Source organism: Mixophyes fleayi, chromosome 2, assembly GCF_038048845.1.
Source record: "Mixophyes fleayi isolate aMixFle1 chromosome 2, aMixFle1.hap1, whole genome shotgun sequence".
Lineage (NCBI taxonomy): Eukaryota > Metazoa > Chordata > Amphibia > Anura > Limnodynastidae > Mixophyes > Mixophyes fleayi.
This window is the reverse complement of record NC_134403.1, coordinates 372,574,268-372,597,917: the sequence shown is the minus strand read 5'-3', so window position 1 is coordinate 372,597,917 and position 23,650 is coordinate 372,574,268. Positions and strand designations below refer to the sequence as shown.

The window sequence follows — 23,650 nt, the reverse complement described above, 5'->3', positions numbered from 1 at the left end:
CAACACAGGTGAGTTCAGTTCCAAAGTGAAGGAGAATCACCTGTTTCAATTTTAGTTATTTATAGCTAATTCTAAAAGTAGACAATCATTTCGTCTCTCACATTTAAGGATTCCTGTGTGGAATGAGCTAGGACTTAGTAAATGTTTCTGCTTTTTGTTTTTTTCCCACTACAAACCAAAGAAATACATATGTGGATACCAAAATATATTTTAATTTCAACACTTGTCTTGATGAAATATGTGTATTATTAGAAAGAAACTGCAAGGGTGCCAATATTATCTATTTCCTTCAGGGCTGTAAAGAGTTAATCAGTAAAGTTTAAGCACAAATGGAAAGTTGTCATAAAACTTCTGTCCAGCAAACTGTTCTGTATGGGGAGAGTGTTTTTTCCATTAAATATAGGAAGGTAAAGTGTATGCGTTTTACACAACACATTTTATTTGCAGAACCTATTTCTTAGCTTATTATAATTTGGAAACATGATCTGTGTGTCCTGTGATCTGTCACAATTCAGGTCACCCATTGTGTATAACACCAAAACATCACCAGGCGCTTCTAATCTCTATGTGTCCTATAATGTCTATTTTACACAGCTTGAAATTAAATTAAAAGGCAGATGTTTACTTAGTTCCACAAGGAATGGGCTTGTGTATCCAATTGCAGTAATTGTAGGCATGGCAGATGGAATCCAAGTGCATGTAATTGGTGATATACAGGTCAGGAGGATGCAGATGATTATAGCTGCATTAGGTAACATTACATCCCCATCTGCAAATAGAGAGATGCACACTGTCAGTTTCTGCAAAGGGTCTGTCACAATTAGGACAGAGGCTCTTTACTGGTCCCTACATTATTTACTTGTACATCCAATATATAATACTTCTACTAACATACAAGGCAATTAATGAAACCTCCCAAATCCTGGTTTTAGGACTTTTTTTTGGGCTGTACCCATCCTGTGGAACTCTCTCCCTTGTACAATGAGACTTTCCCTGAAAACTCTTCTCTATAAGCAGCTTATCAAACTCCCAAACTGCCTTCTAAACCTCCCCAGGCCATTCTAATTTACATTTATTCTCTTTTTTACTCCAATAATCCTCTGACCCCCAAACCAACATTGCTGTGTGACTGGATCATGCAGTCCACTAAGCATGTTTTCCCATTGCAATTTGGCTGGACCAATATGTGCCTCTTATCTCATGTATCAAACTCCTATTTGGCAGCACAGTGGCTCAGTGGTTAGCACTTCTGCCTCACAGCACTGGGGTCATGAGTTAGATTCCTGATCATGGCCTTATCTGTGTGGAGTTTGTATGTTCTCCCCATGTTTGCGTGGGTTTCCTCCAGGTGCTCCGGTTTCCTCCCACACTCCAAAAACATACTGGAAGGTTAATTGGCTGCTAACAAATTTACCCTAGTCTCTCTCTTTCTGTCTCCCTCCCTTCCTCTCTGTCTGTCTCCCTGTGTGTGTCTATATTAGGGAATTTAGACTATAAGCTCCAATGGGGCAGGGACTGATGTGAATGAGTTCTCTGTACAGCACTGCGGAATTAGTGACGCTATATAAATAAATGATGATGATGATGATATTGTCCTATAGATTGTGAGCAGGACCTTTCACCCTCTTACTGCTTTGTGAGTCTGTAATACCCAGTATTGTTTTACTACTACTGTGGAGTATGCTGGTGCTATCAGAATAAATGTTAATACTTAATAAATAGATGGTAATGCTGTTAAAGGCTCAGTTCAATGTCAGACAGGTGTTTTTTTGTGATTTTCTGACCAGGAAACTGCTGCTTTCTAAAGCTATGAAACGCTAAGTTCGGAAATCAATGGTAGCACCATAGATATTTCACTGTCACAATATTCTGAAATGCAGTTTAACCTTGCTCTCATGCAAAAATAAAACCCCAACCCCAGAATACCCCCTTTGTCCATCAGCCCAGGGGAAACAGCGATCAGGGGAGTGGCTAACATGCTTATTGGCTATATGAGCTCTCTAGACCAATGACAAGTGCTGAGGGGAGGGGCTGTGGGAAAGCTCATTGAGTAGTCATCATACAGGTCACGTGTTTTACCAAATGCTCTCCCAGGCAATCAGAGGGGAGGGAGTTATTTTCTTGCATTTAATAATTATCTGTTTAGTTAAATAAATTGCCCCAGTGGTAACAATATGCGTAAATCTATGCTAACTCATAGGACCGCTGTTTTCATTTTTAAACATATGATATAAGTTTCAGAAGTGTAGAAATAATTGCTCTGAGATTAGGAATCTATTCGGTCCACTGGGGAAGAGGAAAGTGGGAGTGAAGGAGAGACTGGACACACTGTGGACACTAGTGGACTGTCTTTGCCATTCGTTGCCTTTGGGAATGTCAGCAGAAATTTACATGTGAGCTTGAGACAGTGTTACACTCATTTATTTTGTTTCTTGTGTTGTAATGGTTGTCTAGTACTGTATTGTTGTACTGCTCTGATTGGCTAGAGGTTGTTCCAGCTCTGTGAATGTTCTAATGCTCTGATTGGCAGGAGGTTGATCTAGCCTTGTGAATATTGTAGTGTTCTGATTAGATGTAGTTTGATAGTATGTGCATTATACGTTACATCCTGAAAATAAAACCAAAGTACAAAGAAGAAGTTGTTGGACGTGGATCATGGTTAAGTTTTCCATAGGTTCCTCTTTTAGCACATACACACACACACAGGTGTTCCACATGGGTGTGGTTGGTTATGCTTTGCTGTGATGTGTTTGTAGTGCTTGGGGTGGAGGATAAAAACACTCTCTGTATGTGTGGGTGGGACCACCGATGCCAGTAAGTGGCCGGCTTGCAGACAGGGAAGTAATGTTTAGCCAGGTGAAGGTGGTGGGGATTTTGTGTTCCTTTTTCTGGATGACTGCTGTATCATCACTAGAACTGTTTACCATCTTGACAACTGCTAATAAACAGTTAAGTGGTTCAGCATACTTGTGTCGGATTCATGTGAATGCTGTACTTTCTCACAATATATATATATATATATTATATATATATATATATATATATATATATATATATATATATATAATACTAAAGGAAAAGAGGCACCGTCTTTAATTTTTGGAACAGTCCCGTACTAATCAGGACTACTAAGAAGTCACATGGATTGAGACAATGTGTTATACTAATATATGGAAATGACACATCTGCAGGCTAAATGGCATCAGGAAGCAGGAAGTTGTGGTTTATATTAAGTTGGTAATTATTTGATTAGACACATGGCCAGGATCATGTCGCAGGCAAACCTGGGCACATATTTCTGACTCGTTACTGCAAATTGTTATTATTATTATTCATATTATGCTATTGGATGAACTCCAACATTTACCTTTCCTGAATGTCTGAACGGCTCTGGGTACTCAGAAAATCATACTAAAGTCGCTCTGTGGTTGCTGCTGTCATATTTCTTTGAAAGTCTGTCTCACATCCCGGGTTACTGCCCTATTAGCAGCAATGCACGCAACTGTAGATTTGTTTTAACTTGTTCTATCTGTTTACATATAACACATTTTTTAAAAAGAATAGGAGCATACGTTTTCTGTCATTATATATAATTTGTTATTTCAGTATGTATAGTATTTTGTGTAACTCAGTATATACAGCACTGTATCATCCACTTTGAAAGAGATTACAACTCCCACTCATCAAAGGCTGAGATTGCAGAATTGATGTAATATAAATTACTCATTTAATACTCATAGATGCCAGTTTTGATGCTTTATGTCTTTGTTTATGTTTCGTCCTATAGTGGTTACTGTATCCACTCACTCTGAGGGAAACCACTTAAGCCTTTCTATTTATTTCATACAAATGAAAAGGAAAGTGAATCCAATAGTTCACATAGATATAGAGAAACAACTGTATTATTGAGCTGAATAATATATATGGAAAGCTAGAGGGTTTTGTAGTTAACAAAATATGTCCATGTTCTGTATCATCCCCTCTGCAGCAGGTTGCCATGTTAAAAGGAGATGCTTCTATAGCTGAACAGTCACAGAATGACTGACAACTTGGCACACTTGCTTTGTAGAAATGCATTGTGTGGATTGGTGGATGTATACACACAGGGCGGAGCTAGTGATATCACATCTACTAAAATGACTGCAGTGTCAGTTTTTTGACCTGCATCTGACCGCACCAGGAGAGTTTCCTGATCTTGTGGGAGGAGCTTTTGCTGTCTGTAGCAAAATTAAAGGCAAATTATGTTAAATTTCCTTATACATACGAATTTATATGGCAATGTTACAAAATATTTAAAAACATTAACTTTTTTATGCTAACAAAGCGCTGACCTTCGGTCATAGATGGATAGTCTGAATACAGGACACTGTTCCCCAATACACCAGAGCGCAATGTGCAATGACATGATGTCACATACGTGGACTGCCCCAGATTTACATCTCCTCTGGACACTTTAGTTGTGTCCTTCACAGTATGACCACTACTGCAGCGCTCCACCTACCCCGGCTGTGTTTCACCTAATATTTCTGTTAGTTTAGATTATGTAAATAATACATTATGATTAATGTGCAAAGAGGGTGTTGCTGCTGTTGTTCTTCTCTGCCCCCCTTGGCCCCTGTCTCTTTGGCAGTTCCACAAGTAGGGGCCCATCTGCGGGAGCGTGACTCTACCCCCAGAACATGGTTTGATGACATGAAGTGAGCAGAATCAACAGCACTTACTTAACTAAACATGTCTGCCCACATAGAGCATATAGGGGTTCTTCCCTCACAACACCCCGTTACCTGGGGCCCGGAGCCAACTAGCACTGAAATAAGCTAATTTGAAAATAAGTGCATAGATGGACTGAGGTAAAGAGTAACAGGAGAGTCCTGGAGGGGCGCCCCGTGTTTGCTGTATGTGGTGGTTATTTTGGATTAAGAAGGGGTTTCCATTAATTGAAAACGTACCTAATTTCCTAATCATTACATTTCAACAAGTACAGGGTTAATGGTAATCTCCAACCAAACATTATTTTTTTAAACTACTCTTTAGCTCATCAAAGTAAATCTCACGTTACTTGGTTTAGTCCAAACTTTCTCAGCTTCCTGGATGATTCCTGCAGGAGATTTTCCATGCCTAAATTAGGGATGTGCACCGGCGACTTTTGAGGTCTCGTGTTTTGTGTTTTGGATCCGGATTTTCGTTATTTTTGGGGTTCGGATTTGTCTCGCAAAACACTTGACGAAAGGTCTCGGTTCGGATTTAAGGTTTTGGATTCGGATTTTTTTTGAAAAAAACATAAAAAGTTTAAAAATCAAGTTTTTGGGCTTATTTTCACTCCTAGGCTATTATTAACCTCAATAACATTCAATAACAAGCATTTCCACTAATTTACAGTGTATTCTGAACACCTCACAATATAGTTATTAGTCCAAAACGTTGCAACAAGGTATCTTTCTGGACTGCGTAGAGGAGTGAGTCACCACAATATATATTAAAAACCCTGAACTTTTATGATTCGCACCAATAAATGTACCTGGACTGCGTAGAGGAGTGGGTCACCACAATATATATTAAAAACCCTGAACTTTTATGAATCGCACCAATAAATGTACCTGGACTGCGTAGAGGAGTGGGTCACCACAATATATATTAAAAACCCTGAACTTTTATGATTCGCACCAATAAATGTACCTGGACTGCGTAGAGGAGTGGGTCACCACAATATATATAATAAGAAAACCATCAACTTGTTTGATTCGCACCAATAAATGTACCTGGACTGCGTAGAGGAGTGGGTCACCACAATATATTAAAAACCCTGAACTTTTATGAATCGCACCAATAAATGTACCTGGACTGCGTAGAGGAGTGGGTCACCACAATATATATTAAAAACCCTGAACTTTTATGATTCGCACCAATAAATGTACCTGGACTGCCTAGAGGAGTGGGTCACCACAATATATATTAAAAACCCTGAACTTTTATGAATCGCACCAATAAATGTACCTGGACTGCGTAGAGGAGTGGGTCACCACAATATATATAATAAGAAAACCATCAACTTTTATGAATCGCACCAATAAATGTACCTGGACTGCGTAGAGGAGTGGGTCACCACAATATATTAAAAACCCTGAACTTTTATGAATCGCACCAATAAATGTACCTGGACTGCCTAGAGGAGTGGACACTGGGCACCACAATAAAATATATAAAAAACCTTCAACAGGTCTGCATTACACTACACATACGGCTGCTCCTCCATCCTCTCCATCATATACATGTTGGAGTTTTAGCGTGTGACAACCTCTTGTTTTTGATAATGTCAGTGCATTTTGAATATTTTTCAATTTGCCCCACACCACTGAATGTACTTTATCTATGATACGCATCTATCTATCTTGACTGCGTAGTGTGGTGGCCCCGGTACACAATTTGGTACCGAGGCCACAATATAATTAAAAAACCCTCCACGTGTCAGAATTCCACCAAACAAGTATCTGGACTGCGTAGTGGGGTGGCCCTGGTACCCAATTTGATACCGGGGCCACAATAAAATAAATACACCCTCCACGTGTCAGAATTCCACCAAACAAGTATCTGGACTGCGTAGTGGGGTGGCCCCGGTACCCCGATACCGGGGCCACAATACCTCCTCCAAACATGGTACAGACAATTCGTCATTGAGATCCCATCAAGTATGTAAAAGACAGACAGGGTCCAAGTGTTATTGGTTGACTTTGTAAACCAAAAAACTGTCCCTGTTGCACATAGTCGTGCAATGAAGACTGACTTTTTCATTTAAAGGCACCATCTTTCAAGTGTAGTGTTTGTAAGTCTAAGTCATATTATACTTTTGGTAAAATTGGTTTATTTTGTTCCTCTTTATGGTAACTACTAATAGAATTAAAGTATTAAATAGAAGCGGCAGTTCCTCTTTATGGTAATTAGTAATAGAATTAAAGTATTAAATAGAATTAAAGTATGAAATAGAATTAAAGTATTAAATAGAATTAAAGTATGAAATAGAATTAAAGTATTAAATAGAATTAAAGTATGAAATAGAGTGGTATAGAGTTGTAGTGTGGTATAGATAGAGTGGTCCCCACAATATAATAATAAAACCCTCAACTGGTCTGAATTCCACCAAACAAGTATCTGGACTGCGTAGTGTGGTGGCCCCGGTACACAATTTGGTACCGAGGCCACAATATAATTAAAAAATTGGGCATCAACTGTCACCGTTGTTTAATATCTGATACACCTAAATATGGACTGCACAGTGGAGTGGCCCCGGTAGTAAATTTGGTGCCGGGGCCACAATACCTCCTCCAACTTCCAAGTGTAGTGTTTATAAAGACAGACAGCGTCGAAGTGTTATTAGTTGACTTTCTTAACCCTAAAATTGTCCCTGTTGCAAATATTCGTGCAATGGACAGTTACTTTTTTATTGAAAGACTCAAGCTTTCAAGTGTAGTGTTTATAAAATATAAACAACAATACAGTAGTTTTAGAGCACGTCAATACCTCTTGTTTTAAATTATGACAGGGCATTTTACTTTTGGTTTAATTTCTTGAATTTTTTTAAATTTGGTTTTACTTTTTGAACATGGCAAACGACTGTTGATTGGTCATATAATGCAAAAAAAAAAGGTCCAAGATGGAATTGTCCTTGGGCCCTCACACCCACCCTTATGTTGTTGAAATAGGACATGCACACTTTAACAAACCAATCATTTCAGCGACAGGGCCTACCAAACAACTTTGGCTGAAATGATTGGTTTGTTTGGGCCCCCACACCAAAAAAGCTATTCATCTCTCCCTGTACAGACTAAACAGGCTCTACTGAGGCAAGATGTCGTCCTCATCCTCAACCTCTGATTCCTCTCCCCCTACAGTGTGTACTTCCTTCTCATCACACATTATCAATTCGTCCCCGCTGGACTCCACAACCACAGGTCCCTCTGTAGTATCTGGAGGGCAGTGCTGTACTTCATTGAGGAATTGATTATTCATTTTTATAAACATCATTTTTTCAACGTTCTGAGGAAGCAACCTCCTTCACCGCTCACTGACCAGGTTCCCCGCTGCACTAAAAACTCTTTCCGAGTACACACTGGAGGGGGGACAACTCAGGTAAAATAGAGCCAGTTTGTACAGGGGCTTCCAAACTGCCTTTTTTTCCTGCCAGTAACAATATGGACTGTCTGACATGTCTACTTGGATGGTGTCAGCAAAGTAATCATCCACAATTTTTTCTATTGTGACAGCATCCAATGCAGCGAGAGTAGACATGTCTGCAATGGTTGGCAGGTCCTTCAGTCCGGACCAGATGTTATCAGCATCCCCGCCAGTGCCTCTTTTGGGAAAACTGAGCTTTTTCCTCGCAGCCATAGATGTGGAAGAAAATGAGGGTGGAGCTGTTGGCATGTCACGGTCCTCTTCAGAGGACAATCTCCTGACCAGCAGGTCTTTGCACCGCTGTAGACTTGTGTCCGCCGGAAACAGAGACACAACATACGCTTTAAACCGAGGATCGAGCACGGTGGCCAGAATGTATTCCTCTGACTTTAAAAGAGTGACCACCCTCGGATCCTGGCAAAGCGTACGAAGAGCTACATCCACAAGAGCTACATGCTTGGTGTAATCGCAATGGCTTACCAGCTCCTCCCTCACTTTCTCCAGCTGCTTCTGCAACAGCCTGATCAGGGGAATGACCTGACTCAAGCTGGCAGTGTCGGAACTGACTTCTCGTGTGGCAAGTTCAAATGGCTGCAGAACCTTGCACAACACGGAAATCAGTCTCCACTGCGCTTGACTGAGGCGCATCCCCACTCCTTTGCCTATGTCGTAGGTGGTTGTGTAGGCCTGAATGGCCTTTTGCTGCTCCTCCATCCTCTGCAGCATATAGAGGGTGGAGTTCCAGCGCGTCACAACCTCTTGTTTGAGGTGATGGCAGGGCAGGTTCATGCTTTTTTGATGTGCCTCTAGTCTGCGGTAGGCACTGGCTGAATGCCGAAAGTGTCCAGCAATTTTGCGCGCCACCGCAAGCATCTCCTGCACACCCCTGTCACTCTTGAGGTAATGCTGCACCACCAAATTAATGGTGTGGGCAAAACATGGGACGTGCTGGAAATTGCCCATATTTAATGCCTGCACAATGTTACTGGCATTGTCTGACACCACAAATCCCCATGAGAGTCTAAGTGGGGTAAGCCACTGGGAGATAATTTCCCTCATTTTCTCTAATATGTTGTCAGCGTTGTGCCTCTTATTAAAGCCTGTAATACACAATGTTGCCTGCCTTTGCATGAGCAGCCATTTTGTAGATGCTGCTACTGATGCAGCTGTTGCTGTTGCTGCGGAAGGGGATGCATCTACCCAGTGGGCTGTCACAGTAATATAGTCCTTCGTTTGCCCAGAACCACTTGTCCACATGTCCGTGGTTAAGTGGACAGTGGGTACAACCGCATTTTTAAGAGCACTGAGGACACTTGATCGTACTTCTCTGTACATTTTTGGTATCGCCTGCCTAGTGAAGTGGAATCTTGAGGGGATTTGGTACCGGGGACACAATACCTCCATCAACCCTCTAAATCCCACTCCACTGATGGCGGACACCGGGCGCACGTCTAACACCAACATTGCAGTTACAGCCGCAGTTATACGCTTTGCAATAGGGTGACTACTATCGTATTTGGTGGTCATGGCAAACGACTGTTGGACGGTCAATTGTTTTGTGAAAGACTTAGCGGTCTTACGACTTCCCCTCTGGGAAGATGACCGACTAACAGCAGCAACAGCAGCAGTGGCAGTAGTAGGCGTACCGCTGCAGGATTCCTCGGATGAATCCCGTATTGAGGAGGACTCAGTCTGGCTGCTGACTTGGGCTGCAGGACTGAATCTGATGGAGATTGTGGAGGAAGTTGACGAGGAGGGTGTTGCTGGTGTGTATCCAACTGGACCACGGGATTTAGGTGTCCCTGTACCGATGAGGGTCCTAGCCCCAGTTCCTGAACTAACCACTGAACTATGAAGGTTATTCAGGTGACGTATAAGGGAGGATGTTCCTAGGTGGGCAAGATCCTTACCCCTGCTTATTTGAGCTTTACATAAGCTACATATGGCCATACATTGGTTGTCTGGATTTGGATAAAAATAACTCCAGACCGAAGAGGTGCATTTTTTGGTCTTCTGACCAGGCATGACGATGGGCTTTTTCATCCCATGGACATCAGCTGTTTCCCCCCCTGGTGCCTCATTTACAATAACCACATCACCATCCTCATCATCAAGTTCCTCCACAGCGCCAGCTACATCATCAATAGCCTCCTCCCGAGCCACCTCTTCCCGTACAGTGATGGGAAGGTCAGGCTTGACAACCACCAACATCCTTGGACTCGCCTTGTGGATTTGTGATAATTTCTCTTTAGAAGGCAGAGTTGTTTGCTGTTTTGTTGCTGACAGCATAACTCTCTTCAATTTTTTGTAGGGGGGGGGAGGAGGAGGAGGGCTAAGATCCGTGGGTGAAGCTGAACCACTAGTCATGAACACGGGCCAGGGCCTAAGCCGTTCCTTGCCACTCCGTGTCGTAAATGGCATATTGGCAACTTTACGTTTCTCCTCAGATGATTTTAAGTTTCTCTTTTTGCTACTTTTTCTTAACTTGGGCTTTTTGGATTTTACATGCCCGGTACTACGAGATTGGGCATCGGGCTTGGAAGACGACGTTGATGGCATTTCATCGTCTATGTCATGACTAGTGGCAGCAGCTTCAGCATTAGGAGGAAGTGGGTCTTGATCTTTCCCTACTTTATCCTCCAAATTTTTGGTCTCCATTATATGTAGCACAAGATACTGCAGAATGTGTGAACTTGGTAATATTGCAGTACCAATGGACTTATACTGCTGTATTGGTTTTGCAGATTTGGTTATAATTATTATATATTTTTTTTTTTTTTAATTTTTTTTTTTTTTTTACTTTTTTTTTATTTTTAAAAAACTTGGGAATAGTGGGGAAATAACTATGCCCTTAGAAGCACAGAGCACAGGACACAGCACCACTGGACTGAACAGGACACGGCACAGGACCCAGCAGCACTACGGAACTCAGCAGGACAGAGCACAGGACACAGCACCACTGGACTGATACTGCAGAATGTGTGAACTTTGTAATATTGCAGTACCAATGGACTTATACTGCTGGATTGGTTTTGCAAATTTGGTTATAATTATTATATATATTTTTTTTTTTTTTAATTTGTAATTTTTTTTTACTTTTTTTTATTTTTTAAAAACTTGGGAATAATGGGGAAATAACTATGCCCTTAGAAGCACAGAGCACAGGACACAGCACCACTGGACTGAACAGGACACGGCACAGGACCCAGCAGCACTACGGACCTCAGCAGGACAGAGCACAGGACACAGCACCACTGGACTGATACTGCAGAATGTGTGAACTTTGTAATATTGCAGTACCAATGGACTTATACTGCTGGATTGGTTTTGCAAATTTGGTTATAATTATTATATTTTTTTTTTTTAATTTTTTATTTTTTTTTACTTTTTTTTTATTTTTTAAAAACTTGGGAATAATGGGGAAATAACTATGCCCTTAGAAGCACAGAGCACAGGACACAGCACCACTGGACTGAACAGGACACGGCACAGGACCCAGCAGCACTACGGAACTCAGCAGGACAGAGCACAGGACACAGCACCACTGGACTGATACTGCAGAATGTGTAAACTTTGTAATATTGCAGTACCACTGGACTTTTACTGCTGAATGTGTGAACTTGGTAATATTGCAGTACCAATGGGCTTATACTGCAGGATTGGTTGTGCAAATTGTGTGGTAATTAAAAAAAATTAAAGTAGTTTTTGGTATTTTTTTAAAAAACTTTTTTTTATTTTTTTAAACACAGGGGAATATTGGGGAAATAACTATGCCCTTAGAAGCACAGAGCACAGGACACAGCACCACTGGACTGAACAGGACACAGCACAGGACCCAGCAGCACCACTGACCTCAGAAGGACAGAGCACAGCACACAGCACCACTGGACTGATACTGCAGAACACAGCACAGCACAGCACAGCACAGCACAGCACAGCACAGCACAGAACTAAACAGCACAGCACAGAACTAAACAGCACAGCACGAGATCTACCAGGACAGAGGACCACCTAACACACCCTCCCTCTACCCTGATCAATGCCCGAGTGAAGATGGCGGCGACTAGCGGGGAATTTATAGGATCCGAGTATCGCGAGATCCGACAACGGGATTATGAGTCAGAGCCTCAGTTTCACATTTGAATTTGGCGCCAATACCCGGATCTGTCTCGGATCCGACTCGGATCCGCAACGTTCGGGTGGGCTCGGATTTCATAAATCCGAGTGCGCTCATCCCTAGCCTAAATAGTTAATAATAGAGTAGAATAAATTACAGTGAGTGTTACATTCAATTTCAAACATCTAAACTCTATGGGATTATGGGAACCTATACGTAGCGGTAATACCCCCAGGAGCTGAGTCCTGGGTCCTGGCAGCGATGTACCAGCCGATTCAGGTTATATATAGGTGACACAGCAGCTACATAGATATATATTGCAGAACTGTCTTATTTGATAGAAAGCACAGTCCTTAGACTAGGATAGAAGTGGCTGGGAGTGAGTACCTGTTCTGTGTAACAGCGGGTACCATAGTGTCATGGAGGGAATGCTGGGAGCGAGAACTGTAACAGCGGGTACCATAGTGTCATGGAGGGAACGCTGGGAGCGAGTACTGTAACTGCAGGGTGCCATAGTGTCATGGAGGGAACGCTGGGAGTGAGTACTGTAACTGCAGGGTACCATAGTGTCATGGAGGGAACGCTGGGAGCGAGTACTGTAACTGCAGGATGCCATAGTGTCATGGAGGGAACGCTGGGAGTGAGTACTGTAACTGCAGGGTACCATAGTGTCATGGAGGGAACGCTGGGACCGAGTACTGTAACTGCAGGGTACCATAGTGTCATGGAGGGAACGCTGGGAGTGAGTACTGTAACAGCGGGTACCATAGTGTCATGGAGGGAACGCCGAGACCGAGTACTGTAACTGCAGGGTGCCATAGTGTCATGGAGGGAACTCTGGGAGCAAGTACTGTAACTGCAGGGTACCATAGTGTCATGGAGGTAACGCTGGGAGTGAGTACTGTAACAGCGGGTACCATAGTGTCATGGAGGGAACGCTGGGAGTGAGTACTGTAACAGCGGGTACCATAGTGTCATGGAGGGAACGCTGGGAGCGAGTACTGTAACTGCAGGGTGCCATAGTGTCATGGAGGGAACTCTGGGAGCAAGTACTGTAACTGCAGGGTACCATAGTGTCATGGAGGTAACGCTGGGAGTGAGTACTGTAACAGCGGGTACCATAGTGTCATGGAGGGAACGCTGGGAGTGAGTACTGTAACAGCGGGTACCATAGTGTCATGGAGGGAACGCTGGGAGCGAGTACTGTAACTGCAGGGTGCCATAGTGTCATGGAGGGAACGCTGGGAGCGAGTACTGTAACTGCAGGATGCCATAGTGTCATGGAGGGAACGCTGGGAGTGAGTACTGTAACTGCAGGGTACCATAGTGTCATGGAGGGAACGCTGGGACCGAGTACTGTAACTGCAGGGTACCATAGTGTCATGGAGGGAACGCTGGGAGTGAGTACTGTAACAGCGGGTACCATAGTGTCATGGAGGGAACGCTGGGAGCGAGTACTGTAACTGCAGGGTACCATAGTGTCATGGAGGGAACTCTGGGAGCGAGTACTGTAACTGCAGGGTACCATAGTGTCATGGAGGGAACGCTGGGACCGAGTACTGTAACTGCAGGGTACCATAGTGTCATGGAGGTAACACTGGGAGTGAGTACTGTAACTGCAGGGTACCATAGTGTCATGGAGGGAACGCTGGGACCGAGTACTGTAACAGCGGGTACCATAGTGTCATGGAGGGAACGCTGGGAGCGAGTACTGTAACAGCGGGTACCATAGTGTCATGGAGGGAACGCTGGGACCGAGTACTGTAACAGCGGGTACCATAGTGTCATGGAGGGAACGCTGGTAGTGAGTACTGTAACAGCGGGTACCATAGTGTCATGGAGGGAACGCCGAGACCGAGTACTGTAACTGCAGGGTGCCATAGTGTCATGGAGGGAACTCTGGGAGCGAGTACTGTAACTGCAGGGTACCATAGTGTCATGGAGGTAACGCTGGGAGTGAGTACTGTAACAGCGGGTACCATAGTGTCATGGAGGTAACGCTGGGAGTGAGTACTGTAACTGCAGGGTACCATAGTGTCATGGAGGGAACGCTGGGACCGAGTACTGTAACTGCAGGGTACCATAGTGTCATGGAGGTAACACTGGGAGTGAGTACTGTAACTGCAGGGTACCATGGTGTCATGGAGGGAACGCTGGGACCGAGTACTGTAACAGCGGGTACCATAGTGTCATGGAGGGAACGCTGGGAGCGAGTACTGTAACAGCGGGTACCATAGTGTCATGGAGGGAACGCTGGGACCGAGTACTGTAACAGCGGGTACCATAGTGTCATGGAGGGAACGCTGGTAGTGAGTACTGTAACAGCGGGTACCATAGTGTCATGGAGGGAACGCCGAGACCGAGTACTGTAACTGCAGGGTGCCATAGTGTCATGGAGGGAACTCTGGGAGCGAGTACTGTAACTGCAGGGTACCATAGTGTCATGGAGGTAACGCTGGGAGTGAGTACTGTAACAGCGGGTACCATAGTGTCATGGAGGTAACGCTGGGAGTGAGTACTGTAACTGCAGGGTACCATAGTGTCATGGAGGGAACTCTGGGAGCGAGTACTGTAACTGCAGGGTACCATAGTGTCATGGAGGGAACGCTCGGAGTGAGTACTGTAACAGTGGGTACCATAGTGTCATGGAGGGAACGCTGGGAGTGAGTACTGTAACAGTGGGTGCCATAGTGTCATGGAGGGAACGCTGAGACCGAGTACTGTAACTGCAGGGTACCATAGTGTCATGGAGGGAACGCTGAGACCGAGTACTGTAACTGCAGGGTACAATATTGTCATGGAGGGAACGCTCGGAGTGAGTACTGTAACAGTGGGTACCATAGTGTCATGGAGGAAACGCTGGGAGCGAGTACTGTAACTGCAGGGTACCATAGTGTCATGGAGGGAACGCTCGGAGTGAGTACTGTAACAGTGGGTACCATAGTGTCATGGAGGTAACGCTGGTAGTGAGTACTGTAACAGCGGGTGCTATAGTGTCATGGAGGGAACACTGGGAGCGAGTACTGTAACAGTGGGTGCTATAGTGTCATGGAGGTAACGCTGGGAGTGAGTATTGTAACAGCGGGTGCTATAGTGTCATGGAGGGAATGCTGGTAGTGAGTACTGTAACTGCAGGGTACCATATTGTCATGGAGGGAACGCTCGGAGCGAGTACTGTAACAGCGGGTACCATAGTGTCATGGAGGGAACGCTGGGAGCGAGTACTGTAACAGCGGGTACCATAGTGTCATGGAGGGAACGCTGGGAGCGAGTACTGTAACTGCGGGTGCTATAGTGTCATGGAGGGAACGCTGGGAGCGAGTACTGTAACTGCGGGTGCTATAGTGTCATGGAGGGAACGCTTACTAGCATGTAATGAATTCTTCAGGAAGGACACTTATTGCCACCTGAGAAACAAGTCTACATAATTGATCAATCTGCTGCAGTAAGCTGAGCTGGCTCTTCAATATAGGACACCTGGAAAATAGGCCGTTCATTGTTGCCAACATTTGAATATATTTTCCAGCACACTTTGCCGTGAGGCAGGTTCACCCCAGAACATCACATGCCCCAACATGTATACTCAGCATTAGAAATACTGCAGTATGTTATAAGCCAGCAGATAAAGCATTAGATAATTGTGGCAGCACAATATATTACTGGGACACATCTATAGATTCAGGGAATGTCCTGGAAATGACAGTTATCCGTTTTCCATGTTGCTGACAGATGCAGTTTTCTTAATTTCACAATTTTTTATTGTGCAAAACATATAACTGAAAAGACTGTGTCCTAGTATGTTAAGCTACAGCTTTGTATGTTCTCTCCATCTTTGTGTGGGTTTCCCCCGGGTGCTCCTGCTTCCTCCCACAGCGCAAAAACACACTGGTAGGTTAATTGACTTCTGACGAAATCAACATTATTGTGTGTATATTTGTGCAGTAGGGAATTTACACTGTAAGCTCCACTGGGGCAGGGACTGATGTGAGTGATTAAACATTCTCTGTACAGTGCTGCATAATATGTTCGTGATATAATAAAAAAAAAATATATATTTATAAATAATTGAGTGCTGTAGGATTTTCACTTTTTCAAAAAGCTAAAGAAAGACCCTCACAATGCTTTATAAATATAATTACTTTTATATTACAATAAACCTATATAAATGCAGCAAAACACTAAATCATGTCATAATATGTAGAGTAAGTGCCGCTATATATATAGGATCCTAACACAGGAGTCAGTGGAATAAATGATCCTCATATATTTGTATAAATTAGCCCCCAACTAGAAGTCATCAGCAATAAAAGAGGAAGCAGGGATTTGTGAGTGTTACTCTTTTGTTACTTTGTCATTATTTGGAGGCAGAACTGAGACACTTCCTAGTACCTAATATCTAATTAGTTCAACACAAGGGACTCACGATGGACTGAATGATCGTGACACAGGAGTCCTGTAATGTTTATAATGTCCCTGGTATATTCCCCCTAATCTCTGAGTGATTTACAGCCCCCATTATTATCACACTACAGGATTGTCTGTGTCTGTCCTTAATTCATTTCCACTTGTCCATCATAAACACACAGAATCCCTCCCCCTTTCCTCTGCACAATGGTCTGTTCCAGGTGAGTGAGCTATTTACCTGTCAGCAGGACTTGTTCATCCAGTGAGCTGTCGGGGAAACAAGTCATAGGAGATGTGTACGTTTCATGTCACTGAGTATTGCTGAGTGTACAGGTAAGAACCAACATCCCCTCTCTGTCTCATTTCTGCTACTGTGTAACTTGTCATTTGTCCTGATGTCGTCCTGAAGTGGGTGCGATATATTATGTCATGTGCTTCTTGTTGTCAGTATTAGTACATATTAGTGCTTTGTATTCTTTGTTGTTTCCTTTGGTTTTTACTGCAGTAACTTGCTGTAAATCATTGCTTTGGTTGTTGTGTCTTGTTCCGAGTCAGTATTTGTGTAGTGAGCTTGGGGAACTGACGCTGTAACTTGTCAGTGATGGAGCATTGTGTCCGTGGCTGTGAAGGAGTTAATGCACTCAGAGAATACTCCCGTCATTATAGGAACCAGGTACATAGACGTGGATATTACCTGTATACTAGGTCTGAGCACTGTGTGACTGTGACAGAAATGCCAGCAGTACATGGATATATTAACCGTATGGCAGAGGTGGGACAGAGCCTGATTTTATGTAGAAGGTGAGAACATGCTGAATGGATTCATACAGATCTATCTGTCTATTGAGAAGATGACAGAATAACACCGTATGTCACATATAGCACCAGCTATTACCAAAAACAGACACAGCCTATTCCAGTAGGGCTACATCTCCCTGGTCTGGTATTGCCCATGTAGGGTGCATGCACACTGGCATTTACCCCGTGAGCCCCTCTCCATCTGTACTTCATTAAATTTACCTGGCAGGAGCAAGAATGCACCTAAATTGATACTTATATGAGTAGTGTAAGGAAGATACACATCCAGAACAGAATGATACTTATATGAGTAGTGTAAGGAAGATACACATCCAGAACAGAATGATACTTATATGAGTAGTGTAAGGAAGATACACATCCAGAACAGAATGATACTTATATGAGTAGTGTAAGGAAGATACACATCCAGAACAGAACACAGACCCATCTTATGTTTTCAATGTTCCATCCTGTATTTTCCCTCTGTTGCCCTGAATGTCCATGTATTTGTCCCATGCTCTCCTCCTAGGGAGCACAACATGAAATGAGGCTGGACGATGATGGATAGAAGGACAACACAGGGGGGTCATTGTGTACTGTGCACCCCAATGCTGTCTGCAGACGTCACCCAAATCACAGAACCCAACCAGTGATCAGTGTGACCACGCACATAGCAATCCATTATCACCTTCTATTGGATCTATGTTATATATTATTGCAAGGGATCGACAGATCTGCAACTGCTCCCAAAGTCATGTGTGTGATATATAGAAACTTCAGCTATTGTGTAAATGATCCCGTAGGTTTCAGCTTTAACAAAACTTCACAAATCCCCCAGCTTGTCTGATGGAGAAAGTTTCTGGTTTATGAGATTGAAATCGTGAATACACTGAAACACCAGTCTATTGGATACTGGTAAATCATATATACAAAGTGTAATCATGATCTGGACCACTCTATACATCACACCATATACCACTAATCTCTTCATATATATACACTGCTGTGGCTGGCAAGGAGGAATGATTATTAGCTAAACTCTACTTTTGGTCTTGGCCTTGGGAAAAAGCTACTACAGGGGCCATTTAGGGCCACAGCTGCTCCGGTGAGGTGTAAGCACAGATGACAGGTAAGCCAGGAAGTATTTGGCAGCAATCAGGTGATGTCACTGTGCCGGGAGCTGATGGTGGAGGCATGTCTTATATTCCTATATATTCCTTATATTCCTATTTGACGGCCCATAGGCATGTTGAGGCAGGGAACACAGCGTGAGATAAACAGAATTCTTTTTCATTGTGGACCTAGAGATAGTACAGCATGAGCCCACAACTGGGGCGCAGGCTTGCAGTTTAAGGAATAGGGGGCATTTCTGTAGCTATACTGCAGTAAGAAGCAGTTACTTGATTATTATGTGGTTAAGATTTTTCATATATATATATATATATATATATATATATTATTAAAATGCATAGCGGGGAAGTTTTCCCCAAATAACACACACTGTGACATAACCTTTTACCAAACCAAATAAAGACACGGACACCAAATTAAAGTTGGAATGAATGACGGTATTTATTAATCTTTAAACTAATAGGACTGTAAGGCGGACGAGAGCAGGGCAGTCAGGAACGCAAAACCAATAAAGGTGGAAAGGTCAGACCATTGTACCACCAACCCAGGATCATACCTTATCTATTGGCCGGTGCAAGACTACGCCCCCTATTAACTCCGCCAGTATAAACCATACAAAACTGGCCCAATGGTCCTCCTAACATACGGACCAACCATAGTAGGACACCATAACCACAGAGGGGTAGTGACCTATGACAAGACCACCCGAGCACCATATGCACAGTTACCGACTGCACTGCTCTCCTACTCTAACCAACTACAACTCCAATGTTGCCCATGAACTTGCAGGGAGGGCGGGAGGAATCCGGAAGCAGGAAGAACTATATCCTGTCTGCACTGACTTATAACTGTGTATAAGTCCCAACCCCTTCCTGCTCCTATTGGCTGAAACTCCAGGAATCCACAGATCATAGGTTCTTTGGCAAGTCACTCACCCGCATGATTTTAACTGTGTTTAGTCTAATGGACACACTTCTCTAGTGTCGATTGACTCAGGGAACTGACATAACACAGATCATGTAGAATTCCTGCAGACTAGGTCAGGTGTCTGTTTATCCTGCACACTGCCTGCTCCATTTCATACCAAACCATCTCAGCGTTTTAATTACAAACCCTTTTCTCCTCCCTCTATTTCATCTCAGCCATGAGTCATTTTTTTTCATTTTTTTTTACTTTTTATTTGTAACAGCAGAGGAATAAAACATGTCACAAGACAGCGTCAATACCTAGTGACCAGATTGTGCAGAAAACACAATAGCAAGGAATAAACAGAATATATAGCAGCGTGCAAACGGCTCGAGCCCCAAGGCCGACTAATGAAGCTCTAGAACAACTTAGTATAGCCTTACGTAACACAACCACAACAAAATGGAGATGACACGTAAGCACAATAGTGAAACTAAGAATAAATGACTGCTGGATTTTTCACACATTAGTTTGGGGATGGATGGGGGTGGTACGTAGCAATGAACTGTTTTACCATCTGAGAAAACCAGGTGAAGCTGCAATGTGCCCGGGGGGCTGCAGTTGTTACAGTGATACCTGGGGTCCCGGATGCTGTGAAATGTATTATCAGGGAGAAGACTAGTTAAGTATTCCATTGAGGTTGTGCCAGACTCTATCAAGGACTGCGTTCCTGGAAGGTTGGGAAGCTTTCTTCCAATCACTAGTCCCTACTTCTTAATACATTCTCTCCATGCCATTATGCAGAGGCGGAACTAGTGAGCTGTGGGCCCCGATGCAGGGAATTGGGGAGGAGGGGGCCGGGGCCCTCAGCTCAATTTTTCCCCGTGCAGCGGGCCCCATTATTTCCATGGGCCCCGGTGCACCGCAGCTGCTGCACCAATGGTAGTTACACCACTACCATTATACTATAAGTACAGCGCTTTGCTCTTCATTCACTGAAGGATGACACGTTGTCAGGGTAGCTGTTGCTGGTAGCTCACCACTGGGATACCTAGGAAGGATTGTGGAAACATTAATTACATTGGGTCCAACCTCCTGCAACATATACATGAAAGGATATAGGGCCTGATTCATTAGCGGGCGCATACTGTGCGCAACATATGTAGCGTATTTTACGCAAATGATTGTAAGAAAGGTAATGACCGATTCATCAAGCAATGGATCTCGGGATATGTACCAAGATGAATGGGTTCGCAATACGTTTACGTACCGCAAAAAAATGCGCAACATTGAGATGCGCACAACTACGGATATTAAGCAGTGAGGTCAACACAAAGTACGAACTTTTAAATACTCATAGACATGTCCGTATATTATAAGAACAGTTCCGTGGAGTTGCCATTGTTTTAAATTAAAATAATAAATAAAATAAAAATTCTCTAGTGTATTGTGCAGAACCGTTGTTACATAATGATTAGGATTTACATTTTATAGGTTATTATTAGTCTGATTTTTTACTATTATTATTATTATTAATTATAAATCTGAACACAATTCATGCAAATTAATTAATCTAGTGCACTGATTTTTTTTATTTATTTTTATATTTTTATTAATATCCAATTTTTTCTTTAAATAATGTATTTAAAAAGAGTTTATTTTGCAGGCCAGATGATTTTTCATCATCTACCTAGGTTCTGGTTCTGTTTGTATCAAGCTGTCATATAGGTGACCAATAATGTGTGTGTCATTTTTGCCCTTAAAAATGATGTTTAAACTTGTGTCTGTGTTGTATTTCAATGTGTTTTGGGGACATTACAGGTCACACCATGGAGTATACTTGTGCTTTTATTAGTACTCATACTTATTCTGCATTCTTGCTATTATGATTTGCGCACACACACACATACACACACCGGTCAGGGAAGGGCTATAGTACTTTTATCACACGGGTGGGTATCCCTAGGGGGGATTGGGTTTGATGCCTACATCTCCATAGGGAATGTGTGTGAAAAGACGATATCTAATTCATTACAGTCTACAGTCATAGGGGAGGATGTTATGACAAAAAATATATGGGAGTTAAGATCAGAATGTTGCCTTAGTGTTTAGCACTTCTGCCTCACAGCACAGGGATCATGAGTTTGAATCTTAAACATGGCCTTATCTGTGTGGAGTTTATATGTTCTCCCGTGTTTGCGGGGGTTTCCTCTGGGTGCTCCAGTTTCCTTCAACAATCTAATTGCAGGTGCATTTTCAGGTACATTCATCAAACCTTAGAAATAGGAATTATACTCTAAGAAAAAATAAGACGAAACATACCTTGACACAAGCAGCTTAGCAAAATAAAGGTCATGAAAACAATTGTTACAAATATAAACAGATAAGAGATACACAGCGAAGCCACCCCACAAATTACATGCAATGAAGCATGTGAAAAACTATTAAACAGGCAGATAACAACATTTTCTAATAGAGAAGCATTATTATGGCTCCTAGAAGATTCCATGCACTTAACATAAGACAGAGAAAAACTTTCATGAATAACAAACATGAAAAAAATATAGAATGATAACTATAAATATCATACATCAACCACTGTAATTTTCAAACATTTCACAATGTTTTCTTTTAAATTTTATATATATATATATTACATAAATAAAAAAGTTTTCATAATGGTTTGTTCTATGAGAAGTGTATGCAGATCTTGTTTTTGTGACTAGGGGCCAAGGGGAGATTTTCACTGTTGGCTTTTTCTGCACTGCCGCTGTTGGCTGTTTGGACTTAGACATGACCCCGAACTTGTGTAAGTGTTGTGCATGGATTTAATCAAAACGCTGCGTGCGGTAGACGCCTATTTTCATTAAGTCACAGCAGTCTACCCCCATCGCACAGCCCTTGTTACTTCCAAGGACGCAGGGTTTCATAAGTGGTGTTTGAGTACGTAAACGCTCTTACTTTATCTCACTCTTCTGCCTACTTATATGCCAGTTCTGTGCATGCGCAGTGTGGTTTTGCGCATGATCCGTAAGAATCAGCAGATACGTCCCTTGGTGAATCAGGACCATAGTGGTCAGTGGAAAGGAAAGGTCAGGAAGATTGGTTTCATCACTGTGATGGATATCGCCGGTACATAGGTCGTTACATTCTACAGAGGCAACTGGTGCGTTTCACTATCCTCTGTCACTCTTCTAATCTATTGTTTCTGCCTCTCAAAGCCAAGAGTCTTCCTCAAATTAAATGTAATCATTTGATCAAATTCCATTTTTAAGAGATGAATTTGCACCTGATACACATAGACAGTGAGGCAGCCATTGTTTCCTCTGTGATGTCACCGGTTCCCAGTAAAATGATTGGCTGCATTTTTACGCCATAGTGATTTGACTCAGTGAAGTGATAGGTGACATTCTCATGAACACCAGTTGACCACTCTTTCAGTCATGTTTATGCTATTTGTTGTATTCATTTTATTTGTTGTATTGTTGGTGCTCAGTGCAAATGTTACACATAGAGGTCACTGTTGCAGCTACTGTGTATATAGTGAATGAGTGAGTCGCAACTCTTTCTTGGAGTTGATAGATGGGATTTCTCTTCACTAGCAGTCATGTATCATGAAACACTTGTCAAATGCATCATGTGGCACCAAAACAGAAAATGGTACATCTTGTCTGTGGCAGTAATATTATCATTTACTTGTATAGTGCCACCCTATTACACAGTGCTGTACAGAGAATATGGCAACATTCACATCAGTCCTCCTTACAGTCTAAGGGCTAGATTTACTAAGCTGCGGGTTTGAAAAAGTGGGGATGTTGCCTATAGCAACCAATCAGATTCTAGCTTTCATTTATTTAGCACCTTCTACAAAATGATAGCTAGAATCTGATTGGTTGATATAGGCAACATCCCCACTTTTTCAAACCCGCAGCTTAGGGCTAGATTTACTAAGTCTCCGGCGATAGAGACACACGTCATTGTTTGTCAGCAGCCAATTAACCTACCAATATGTTTTTGTAGTGTATTAGGGCACCGGAGGAAACCCACACAAACACGGGGAGAACATACAAACTCCAAACAGATAAGGACATGTCTGGGAAAGCATGGTGGCTCAGTGGTTAGCAC

General features: G+C 42.8%; 1 protein-coding gene across 5 annotated transcripts in view; it reads left to right on the top strand.

Moving 5' to 3' along the window:
- The window catches only part of GRAMD1C (GRAM domain containing 1C), a 116,079-nt gene that overhangs the window by 1,758 nt on the left and 90,671 nt on the right, over positions 1 to 23,650 (top strand). The window contains exon 1 of one of the 5 annotated variants that reach the window (XM_075197412.1): positions 16,916 to 17,023. The exons of 3 other annotated variants lie outside the window; for them this stretch is intronic. The gene's annotated coding sequence lies outside the window, so the exon portion shown is untranslated. Of the gene's footprint in view, positions 1 to 16,915; positions 17,024 to 23,650 lie in introns of those variants that run through there. One more of the 5 variants, XM_075197415.1, reaches the window with a different exon arrangement.